Consider the following 12,572-nt stretch of genomic DNA (forward strand, 5'->3'; position numbering starts at 1 on the left):
AACCGTCGTCTTGCTCGGGCTGGAAGATCCTGTTGGTATCATTTCCGTGTTTGCGAGTTAAATTTGAGATTTTTAAAGTCAGCCTTACAGAAAACATAACATATTTCTTTTTTATTTATCCGGGAATGTTTGGTACCTATGTGTCATCCTCTTACGCTCTCGATTTATTTCTGTAAAAAGTCATACAAAGTTCGTGGTTTTTTCTATCCTACTTCCGTAAACTGCAAAATTTTGTTTAATTTGTTTTGATTGCTCACCCGGAATTAAGGGGTTGTGAGAACTGATTTTTACTGGTCGTCTTTTTGTGTGCTTTTTTATTGTTTTTGACTGCATGTCATCTGCAAAGTACTACTCACGAAGAAATTCGCTTGTTTTGGGAATACTTTTTCGTGAATAGCGTTTGTGTATGTGACTGTACCTACATCATCCGTCCAGCTGTGCACCTCTATTGGGTATCTCTTTTTATTGCTATTGCGCGCGCTGTATTCCACACCATTTCTTGTATTTCACTCTCATCTTTTTCATTCACACGTAGTTTTCGCAAAACTGTATTTGAATAAACGCTTCCGTCTCCATGTTCACAGAGGCGCTACGTTATTGTCGCCGAGAGAGAGCTAGAAAATAGGATGGGAGGTGACAGAAGCAGGTATTTTTGTATATTTGAAGATGTTTGATACTATCTTTTGTGCAGGGAAGTGTCGTTGTAAAATTCATTGAGAAGATGTTGAAGAAGTGTACCGAACCCCAGCAGTGAGTGAAGAATATAGGAGGCAACATCGTCAAACTCGATGTTGACCTACTCGGCTTGTCTGGCACGCCGTAAAGCATGGAGTAATACTGGACGAAATCAGTTTCTCAATACCGAGTTCTGTCGAACGTTGCAGAGGGTTAGCACAGAACTGCAGAGCTGAGGAGGCGCAGCTGATTTCCAAACCCAATCGGCACCTCGAGCGGCACGTTGCTGCAATCACATCCCGAGACGAGCTGCACCGCCGGACACGGTTGCAGCATCCAAACATCTGGTCCCTGTCAGTATTCAGCAATTCAGATTAATCAGTTCTTTCCTTCGGAAATTTCACTTCTGGCCTTGATCGTATGAGAACAGCATTTTCAAATTACATACTAAATGAGATAAGAATACCAATAACAGTGGAAATTCGCGTGTTAGTAGCGTTATAGAGGTAACGCTGGAGCATCGGTATAGATTTAGGGCGACTTTCGAGAACTTGAGCGGAAAACTGAAAGATGTAATTAGCCGTTCAAGGGCTGTGAGGACAACACACTGCCGCACCATACACTAAGGTATGAAGAGTGATGTCGATAATAGTTCCCACGATAGCGAAGTGTGGAAGTGTGGAAAGCGAAACGCCTGATCCCCTGGTGGCGGCCGCAGAGCTTTTTGCCGCCGCCCTCTGGCTTCCTCGCTGTAATTACGTACGAGCTCTGGGCGCCATAGCTACAGAGGGGCGCCGCGCAAGTGGCGGCTGCTACGGCTCTGTAGCAACGGTTACAACTGCTAGGGAGCGCTGTTGCTCTGTCTGACCACCTATTGTAAGGTGACGACATGCCCCCCCCCCCTCCAAATACGAGGACTCTCTTATAGAGTCGCACTGGCCCTATAGTCAGGTCGTCTGAGATCCTAGTTTGTTGAGTGTTCCTATATACAGCATCATTGCTCAAACTAGGCGATAATGTGGAGTTGCCTGAGTAGGAGTGGTTCTGTTGCTCGCAGAAAATATGTTACAAGTGGACGGTCGCCTCGATTTGCTCCCACCGGCCGCGGTAGAAAGATTCCACAAGAAACGTCCCTTATTAGCCGCAGCGTGCAGCTGGTTATGGTTTGGAATATTTTTAGCAGTATCGCTTATCAGTATGATGAATGTATACTTCTTTCGTCATCAGAATGTGTTGAAATTTAAGTGAATCGTGTATTTGTCTTGCCACAAAATATTTTATTAATTTCATGATGCGTTTCGGCCATTGGCCATCTTCATGACGTTGTCGGTATAAATCACAAGTGTGAACTTATTTACGCATAAGGAAGTTTTCATTAATGACTTGTACCGTCCACACTCATTGGGATACACTGTATGAGTTTACTTGGTGTCGGTTTGAAGATGGCCAGTGGTCGAAATGCGTCAGGAAATTAATACAATATTAGTGCTCAAGATAAACATATCTGTAAGTGCAACCGATACCATTTCATTTCATTTTACGTTCATGCAACATATTACTATTTGTACAAACACAAGCGAGCAGAAACCGTGTTACGAAACATACGCCATTACTTCACAATGAGTACAGGCGCGAATGTCATCAACTTTGAACAGTTACTCAGAAGTTTGAAGAGTATTTCTACGCGTGACTGAGATTTTGTACGTTTCTATTATGCAAAAATAAACGCTTTCAAATTACGGTAGTTTTGGATTTAAAAGTGGACAAGCTAAGATTCAGTTAATGAGTTATGGGCGACATTTAACCTGTTCTAAATAAAGTATTACAAACTCAAGTTCATTTCAAGTAACTGTATTATTTCAAGAGGCCACATGATTAGATTATCTTTGTATCTTTGGGACACATGTGGTTTAGGGCGTACGGTTTAATCACACGGTGCAGGCTTCCACGGCCAATATTTGCGTTCTTCGTGACTTTGGTTTAATGGGAATTGGACCATGGTCCAAGGCATATTTACCTGCTCAACATTTCGTTTTCCAATGCTAGTGTCATCATCAGAGGCTGTTAAGACGGAGATAGCAGTCTCAAACTTTTGTATTATCGCGAAATATGGCAGAGAGTGTAACAGAAATGATACAGGATTTGGGCTGGAAACCATTAAAAGAAAGGCGTTTTGCGTTGCGACGGAATCTTCTCACGAAAATCCAATCCCCAACTTTCTCCTCCGAATGCGAAAATATTTTGTTGACGCCGACCTACATAGGGAGGAACGATCACCACGATAAAATAAGGGAAATCAGAGATCGTACGGAAAGATATAGGTGTTCATTCTTTCCGCGCGCTATACGAGATTGGAATAATAGAGAATTGTGAAGGTGGTTCGATGAACCCTCTGCCAGGCACTTAAATGTAGATGTAGAAAGTTAAAACGAGCTCAGCAACCCGAACTGTTTGTACGTAACTAAGCAACGGTCGGTTCCTGACGTCATCACAGCTCTCCCTGAGATCGCGCAGTCACACCGACGTGTGGTGTGCTAAGCACCTTACAGGTGGGAGGAGTTGATACTTTCGTATTTGAGTATTTTTTTATGGGACTTAACATCTGAGGTCATGAGTCCCCAAGAGTTGATACTGTTTGGTTTATTTTACACTAAGATCCCCGGCTTGCGTAATTCATGTCCTCCTTTTCTGTTAATGATATTTTTGTGTTTGAGAGTTTCTACTGCCTTTCTGCAAATCTCAGCATAGTAATTATTGGATCCTGATAAAACAATAGCGTCGAAGAAATGAATTTGGCGGTTTGCTGGCAACAGTGCATGATGTGCTACTGCCGATTCAGCCGTGTTTTCCTGACGACAATTGCTCTTGTGTTTCTCAAGGCGGGTGTCAATGCTTCTTCTAGTACTTGGTAAGTATACTTGACCTGATGTCGTCTTAAAATCCTGCCGGTGAGATGTATGATAGGAAAAGTTTCCTTTAGTTGGTTCTTTTTACTTGAAGCTCCGGATCTCTTAGGGAGTACTGCGTCATTAATCTCTTCATCTGAGTAACCATTTCTTCTGGAAGCAGTTCTTAAATTATCGAGCTCGTCCTACCAAGTACTGTGTTTCACAGCTTCTATTAGCCTGGTTCACCAATGTTAGATCACTCCTCTTTTCTGCTTGGGATGGTGACTGGACTGTCTATGAAGGTATCTATCCACTGAGTGAGTTTTCTGCAGACTTTGTACCCTAAATTTCCTTCTGATTTTCTACGTGCCCGTATATCCAAAAATGACATTTGACTACTTTCTCTTTTCCACAGTGAACTATATAAAATAGTTACCATCATTGAGAAAATTTACATCTTCTTTAGAGATCTTTTTCTCCATGAGGCTATACAAAGTGTACCGAAACGAACATGACGGTTTTTCTTCACCGTCTGAAGGGCTGTTCAATTATTTGCTTATAAAAACAACTGCGCTGAACGGGTTCCCCACAGTAACACCATCAGTTTGCTAATAAAATTTCTTGTCCCTTAGTCTGAAATAAGGCAAAGACCGCCATCTCTTCCTCATTACAACCTCCATAACACACGTCGGTGAAAATGTGCTATCCTTAGGTAGCACGGTGATGACGTTACGAACCGAACGTCACGTGGATAAGTATGAACGGTTCGGCTGAACTTGTTTAAGTTTGAAACTGCTAACTGTGCCGTCTATAGCCTTTGGTTTTGTCTCGAGCGTTAGAATTCAAAACGTTAGGTAGAAAATGTGACTTGAACCACGGCCTAACGCCCATAAAACTAAAGTCACCAAGGACGCACGGTTTAAATTCAACAACCGCAGATTCGAGAGATGACGATTAAAACTTTGTGAGGGATAGCCTTGAAAGGCACGGATAGTTCACAACCTTTGATAGGACACCAAAGGACTGACTCAGGAAAGTGTGGACAAATCTCTGAGGAGAGATGGCGCAACCACTAACAAAAGCTACACGCTAATAGTCCATTAACCGCAGGAAACATTTCGCCCTCACTAATCTGCTCCAAACGAGCCAGCTTTTTGCCTCTTACTACCTCGGCGAGGTGTAGACCGCAGTGCCTTCCCTTCTGAGGCCTTATCGCTGTACAACCGCGGTTGGCCTCCAGAATGCGCCCCTCGCGCCTCACAAGCGGCGGCCGCGAAGACCTGACGGCAGCAGGCGGCTGGCGGCGGACGCAGCCGACGCCGATTGTGCGACGTCAGGGTAGACAATGGCGGACGCAGTTAGGACCACAAAGCCGGCTTAATCGGCGCGCGCGGCCGCTCTGCCATCTACCGCCCAATATCGAAAACGCCGCGAGAGCCCGCAGCCCGAAACCAACCGCATTACAACTTTACAAACCGTATTATTTTACACAAACTCCGAGCGCGGCCCCGATTTTCATAACAAAGGCCTGGCGTCCCGGAGGACGCGCCCGCCGGCAACGTCATTACGGGGCTTGTTAGTGTACTCCACTCCACTCCACTCCGGCCGAGGCAGAGAGCAGGAGCCGGCACTCGCGGCGGACGCGTGCCGCCCCAGTCGCGCCGACCTGTCACGGCAGCGCTATGCGCTCCGCCACGATTATCGTTTCCCGGCCGATAGTCGGTAAAACATGCATGAAATTACTGCTTGGAGCAACAACCTGAAACTCGATATGTCACCACTGATGTAATGAACAGGCCTACGCAACTGACAATAATAAACCAACCAATACGAAGACTTAAACGCCACGTTTTTGGCTTCGTTCTAATTACGAGATTTTGGTCCTTTGGGAAACAACTCGGGTTGTAACACCGACGTTTACTCATAACGCAATAAAATAAACATTTACCGCAATGGAAACTTAATCCGTTATCCTAAAAATAACTTCTATAGAGACCTCGATACATAGTACGAGCGAATATATAACAACGGACAACGCTGCAGAAAAATTAAATTCAAAATGTTCTGCAAAAAGTGACAACACACCGACGGCTGGTATCGCAAATTGCTCTATAGATCTCGTGCTATCAAAAGCTGATAAAAGTTCCTATGTTTCAGTTGAGGTTGAGGATGAACAGATTCAGTGACCCCAACCAAACGCATCAGTACGTTTTGCAACATAGAAGGATCAAGCGGTGGTAGTAGGACTACTGCAGAGGACTCTCACTGTCCCTCAACAATGATGCATCCTTAAGTAATACAACCCTTTATGTCGTCCACGACGGCGAGTGTTCATCAGCGAAGTGTCCCTGGGAAATGCAATAGGACCGCTGTTATTTTCTGTATACCTAAATGATCCGGACAGGGTGGGCACAAGTCTGTTTTTTGCTGATGATGATGTGGTGTACGAGAAGATGCCTAAGATGAGTGGCTGTAGGGCGATGAAAAAAAACAAAGCTTAGCCTCAATTCACACGTAACAGGTGGCGTGGGGGGGAGCCAGCCCCAGGTTCACAAACAGTACAACGCACACAGAGGTGGCGTGCCGGAGACGCAAGCCTTCGTCGTCTTCGTAGCAACGAGTGGCGTTCCGAAGTGACGCGTAGCGGAGACGTCCAAGGAGCGCATTGCTGCTTCTACTCTCGGGTGAAGTGTGGTACCCCACGCTCTGAATGGATAATGATACTGATCTTAGTGACAGTTACCACTTGTGAGAATTTGTTCAGTTTCAGACCTAACTGAAAGCATAAAATAGGTTCATCTGATAAAATCAATTCTTATCAGAAACAATTTATTTCAGCCCTTGGGAAAAGTTAAGCACCTAAACCACCATGTGGAACATTACTGCAAATAAAATTTTATACATATGAATGTTTAATGAATGCAGTAGCTATTCTGAAATGAAATGCGAGAGAACTATAGGAAGAACGCGGAAAGACAGAGTCCGCCCCCGGTAGCTGAGTTGTCAGCGCGACAGACTGTCAATCCCGGGTTCGATTCCCGGCTGGGTCGGAGATTTTTTCCGCTAAGGGACTGGGTGTTGTGTTGTCCTAATCATCATCATTTCATCCCCATCGACGCGCAAGTCTCCGAAGTGGCGTCAACTCGAAAGACTTGCACCAGGTGAGCGGTCTACCCGACTGGAGGCCCTCGTCACACGCCATTATTATTATTATTATTCTTAATAGATCTTGGAGACGGCTATTGTGCTAACAATTAATTGTATGTTTTATTTCCTATTACGATATTGCTGCATTGAAGTATTGAGAATGTCCCGTCACAAAGCGGAAAAACTTAGTGGAACATGTAAATAACTCGAAAGGTAAGATCAGTTTTCGAAGGGTTGCAACACAGTTGTGAATTGATAGTTCTAATTTTTATGTTAACGTACTAAATCCGTATTCTGCTGATATTCGTCCTCTTAAAAATTAATATTGAGTATTCTTCGCTCATTTGAAAATAGATATCACGAGTCTGATTTCATTATGTTTCTGTGAAGGGTGAATGCCTCATCTACTACCGAACAGAAATGAATCTGTTATGAATTAATGCTACAAAATGCTCTCCTATCGATGGTGAGTCCATGCTCACCTACAGGTATTAGACGAAAAAGTGGAAACACCGAAAAAATGTACGCCTGAACATAAGTGCAGATGGCTAGCCTAACCTGCAGGCTGCACTACTGCGCTGGATCACAAAGGACACCGTGCAATGTCCTCAAACGTTTCAAGTGTCAGCCGTGATCAGAACAGCGTTCCGTGCAGTTGTGAGAGCATTATGTCGGAGTTTAGTGAATTCGATCTTGAGCAAATTGTTGGTGGTTTTATGGTGGTGCTTCTGCAACCAAGGCAGCCGAAGTGTCCGTTGTTTCAAAAGTCACCGTATCGACGGTTTATATTGCACACAGGGAAAGCGGAAAAACATCATCCGCTAAGTCACAACGCGAAAAAAAAAACCTGTGTCGAGTCACCGTGACGGGCGGTCACTGAAGAGGATTGTGACGAACGACAAGAGGACGACAGCTAAAAAATCACTGAAGAACTGAATGTCGCACTCGCGAACACTGTCGGCAACAAAGCGACAAGAAGAGAGCTCTGTAAACAGAGAAGTGAAGGGTGAGTTGGGATTCCAAAACTCCTCACCAGTGATGCAAACGTCCGTAGCAGGAAAACGTGATGTCGAAGCCATGAAACTTGGACTATGGACCAATGTAAGAAAGTCATTTGGTCTCTTCACACTGTTTCCAACTTCTGGCAAGTTTACGTCCCTAGAGTGAAACATGGTTTCAGTGATGATTTCGACCGCCATAGGAGCCCATGGGTCCCACGGTTACTCTGCAAGATCGCAGTACTGGCAAGTACTATGCCACCGTTTTGGCTGACCAGATCCATCCCATGGTCCACCGTTTGTTCCCCAGTGGTGGTACTGTTTTACAAGGCGGCAGGACCCTGTCCACACAGTTTGCAAGACCAGGACCGGTTTCGTGCGGACTGTTTACATCTACCCTGGCCACCAGTCGCCAGATCTCAATATCACTGAGCCTTTGTGGTTTACTTTGAAGAGAAGGGTGCGCGGTCGCTATCCACCTCCATCATCGTTACCTGGATATGCCATTAGTTTGCAGGCAGAGTGGTATAAAATTCCCTTGAAAACCGTGCCGGTACGCCTGGAAGCTCTTATGAACGCGAACGGTTTTCCTACACCGTATTAGGCATGGTAATGTGTTTTGCTTTAAGTGCTTCCAAATTTTTCTCCACCCCTGTATTTCCATTATGCTCACTATCTTCATCTGTGAAGATGACAACGCATGTCGAAAAAATACAATGTTAATTTAGAGTGGAACCGTAACTTACTTCATAAAACGTATACAAAACAGAAACACTATCAACAACGCAAAACACATATGAAATAGAAACACTGAACATAGCATGGTGTCTCAGAGCCCAACTACGGGCTGCGACACACCGCCTATACGTACAGCGTACTGACTCCAGACTGCAAAGAGGCATGGCTCTCCTTCCAGCTGTAGAAAACACTTTCGATATGTTAGCTACATTTTGTACACAGCAACGTATGACCTAAAATGCATCAAATGTAAACTGGCTAGAGACTTCATTATTCACGGCAAGATTTTTGAAGAATGTGCGGTCGGTTACTTAATTTCAGAGTATCTTAAATAGCTATTCAAAATAACGAAAAGAGAGCCTGTTAATTGGCAAGCTGTGATGTAAGGCTATAGGGTGTAATGGATTTCATTTTTTATTGAATAGTTTCCTTAAGATCGAAAGTATGCATATTGAATGCCGAAACAACACAGGCAGCTTGTTATTTGTAGCCCACTCCTTTCCAACATTAGCTGCGTATCTTACACGCTGAGCCCCACAGCAAAAATGGTTCAAATGGCTCTCAGCACTATGGGACTCAACTGCTGAGGTCATCAGTCCCCTAGAACTTAGAACTAGTTAAACCTAACTAACCTAAGGACATCACAAACATCCATGCCCGAGGCAGGATTCGAACCTGCGACCGTAGCGGTCTTGCGGTTCCAGACTGCAGCGCCTTTAACCGCACGGCCACTTCGGCCGGCGAGCCCCACAGCATGCGGCTCTATGTCCTTGATATCGAGGGCCCGACGAAGCACTCTGTGTCGTCCTCAGAACATGCCATTCTGTTCCACAGCCCCATCGGACAGAAACCAAGGTAATGACATGAAAGTGATAATTGCTTGAAGAGGAATGTAACTACGGTCGATACAGCCACATCGTTTCCATGAAATGACTGGACTATCGTAAACTATATCGATGGCAAAAAGTCTCTGCTACATAGAAAAAAAAGGTTTGTGAAGCACGAATACAGACGTTCGGTTGTTCTCGACATATCTCAAGAAAGGTTTTGCGGGATAATGAATCAACTAGAATTTAGGGTGGAACTCAGCTTCTACCAGTCACAACCATTTATTTGGTAAATGACGCTGGTGAAGTTTGTCATCGTACCACCATGCAATGCAGTTACTAACGTCCACAAGGTAGACCAATAATTCTTTCAATTCTTTCCCATCGTACATTTCTGGTGACGAATCTCTTTCTCCACAGCTACGTCGGACCTGCTACCATAACTAAATCAGTGCTCCCACATTTGTGCAGCGTCAGTGGTGCTGTACCTCACACACGTTAATTACATGCCACGCAAATCACTCTGCGGCGTTGAGCAGAGGTCCTACCTATACGTTTAAGTGGGTAAGTACCATACTTTCTCACCGTGTGAAAACTTCTGCCCAGGAAATTTTTTGTTCAGGAGAGTGTGTGTCGACATGTTTGTATGGACGTAGCGAATACGACACGTGTTGCAGGAAACTAGGCTATTCCTGTGCTGCAAGAGAACAAACAGTCTCTCTCGCAGTTCAACGATTACCTCGGGATCCTACCCTTACTTGGAAGTTTTCTCCTTCACCTGTAACTCAGCACAAGTGGTGGCTCTTCTTGTGGGCGTAACGCACACAGTTCGCAGAACACGATGCCAGGCCTCGGCAAGTTGTTTATACACAGTAAGGAGCACGGGCCGGCGGGAGAGCTGCGGGCTGTGAGCGGCCTGCGCGCCGCGCTGCTCGCCGCCCCAGCAGCCATTTATGGGGTCCAGCCGGGCATCCGCAGTTCCGGCGCTTCCGCGCACTCATTGAGTCATCACCAGCCGCAGCCGCAGCCGGCAGCCCGCGCTCTGATTCACCCGCTGCCCTCTCGGCCACTTCCTGGAGACCACACTCAGGCGAACCTCAGGCGCCGCTCTCAGTTCACACTCGTCATCCCGACGTAACATTTTGTGAACAACGAATGAATTTGATTTCTAGGCCGCAGTGAACAGCGGACAATCGTATCGGTTACCTGTCTTAAACCGCATTCAAAGCCCGGTTTGCATATAGACAAAGTATAAACATCGTACAAAGGTATGGCAGCACCTATTCTTACACCCGCTAAGATTATAGGGTGTTAAGCAGGCTCTGCTGTCCACTGGTAAACTTCGACGTTTAGCAAAGCACAAGGAGCGTCAACTGTGTTCAGACAGAGACATGTGCGATAAGGAAGAGAGACAGCGAGAGAGAGAGAGAGAGAGAGAGAGAGAGAGAGAGAGAGAGAGTGGCGGGTCATCTTAGACGTTTACCCAGTGAATCCAGAACACCATTCAAGCAGTTCTATCCATTATGCCCTAAACTGGTTCGTTGCTTACGTAATCATTGTTGGATGTGATAGAAGGGCTATTAGCTCTGAATAAAGTCTTAACATCCGCATGTGAGTTACTCCAGATTTGTGTGATTATTCAGGCCATAAGGTTTTTCTGCACCTGCCCGTCAAACGCTGTGATCTCCACGATAGCTGTGAATATTTGCTACGCTCTTTTTCTGGGCTCACTCGCAGTACATGAGCCTATCCGACGATCACATAAAATTGCTTATCCACGAGAATAAGAATTATAATATGCTCGCCAGAAGATGACGAGAAAGACATTCATTGAAACTTCGCGGAATTTCAACGCAGCCACTTGAAAGAAAGCAAGAGAAGATTTCATCGGCTCTTGTACTGGTTTCTAAGACCACGCTTATGATACTGAAGTACAAGGTATTCGTGGTGAAGAAGCACGTAAATAAAAAAGGGACACAAAACATGGAACTTCCTGCTTATCAGATATATATATCAAGAGCAGATCAATGTCGACGGAAGAAAATGCTGGCAAAACACCGAGATCTCGGGCATTTATGAAATATTCAAGAGGCTGGCAAAAGAAACTTCGGGGAATCTGAGCGGAGAATCTTCTTGTTTGGTATTTCTTTAGAGCGCAAGACACAGGCTGACTTTTCCTTGTAAAGTGCACGGCGTTCGGTCGAGCCAGAAGTTACTGAATATTTCAGGAGATGATTCGGGGAACTTCCGAGTTATCACGACTAGTGAACAGCCACAATAGACGCAACTTAAGTTTTATTATTGCCGCGTTCGACGCTCTCTTTGCTTATAACATTTCCGAAATGATGAGTTAAAGTAAAAGAGTGTTTACATCCAGGAAAATATCCCTGAACCTACAGTTCCGTCCGCTTTCCACTTGTAATATACACCACGCTAATTAGTTTGAACTTCGCACGAAGTCTACTTTCGATATAGTTAACATGGTCCGAGAGTAGAAATCAGTAATTGGAATAATAACAATCATTAACTGGACGTGTTGAGGAATAATCGACAATTTCCACAAATAGCTCATGTTTCCGTTATTACAAAAGAAGATACAATTAAAGCCGAACTGTTGCATTATAACACAACCCTCGTGCATCGCTATAGTTGGAGTCAGAAACGATGGCGGTCGAGTTTAGGCTCGTTCTGCGCACTTCCATATCCGGCAGCCAATGAACGTTCTGTAGTGTTCTTAGCGCCCTGTCCAGCGCGAGCGTTAAACGTGATCGTGGCGAGTTATTTAGTGAACTTTTATTCCATTCGTTGCGAGCTATCACAGCTGATGGTGGCGGTAAGCAAGCAAGTGAGAGACGTAATTTGCAGGAGATACGCTTACATAAAGCGCAAGGCGCGTTTACGCACGTACCGCAACTGTCGCTCGGAAACGGCAACATTGCAAGCCCCGTCCACTTGTCGACCTGCGCGAACCGGCGTCGTTCGTGGTTCGGACTATAATGCCTGCCAAATACAAAGTGTGTTATAGGAAACAACACAAACAGAGCTCACACAGGGCTGAAAAACCACACGGCACGGAACTAAACGTGCTAATAAGCTGCGGAGACCTATGCGGAAACGTGATACGAACATACAGGGTAGCAATTATTGAACTATATGAAAAAAAGTAAATTAAATCCAAACTACAGGGTGCACAAACTTTATTCAACATATAAACGTCACTACATATATTCGGATTTACGTTATGATATGTTCGATATGCCTGCCATCATTGGTGACGATGTGGCGCAGATGAATAGCGA

At 45.0% G+C, this 12,572-nt stretch overlaps 1 protein-coding gene across 2 annotated transcripts in view; it reads right to left on the bottom strand.

Moving 5' to 3' along the window:
• LOC126095027 (paired box protein Pax-5-like) overlaps positions 1-12,572 on the bottom strand; it is a 262,451-nt gene that overhangs the window by 117,925 nt on the left and 131,954 nt on the right. The window lies entirely within an intron of this gene.

The sequence above is a fragment of the Schistocerca cancellata genome, chromosome 1 (assembly GCF_023864275.1).
Source record: "Schistocerca cancellata isolate TAMUIC-IGC-003103 chromosome 1, iqSchCanc2.1, whole genome shotgun sequence".
In the NCBI taxonomy this organism is placed as follows: domain Eukaryota; kingdom Metazoa; phylum Arthropoda; class Insecta; order Orthoptera; family Acrididae; genus Schistocerca; species Schistocerca cancellata.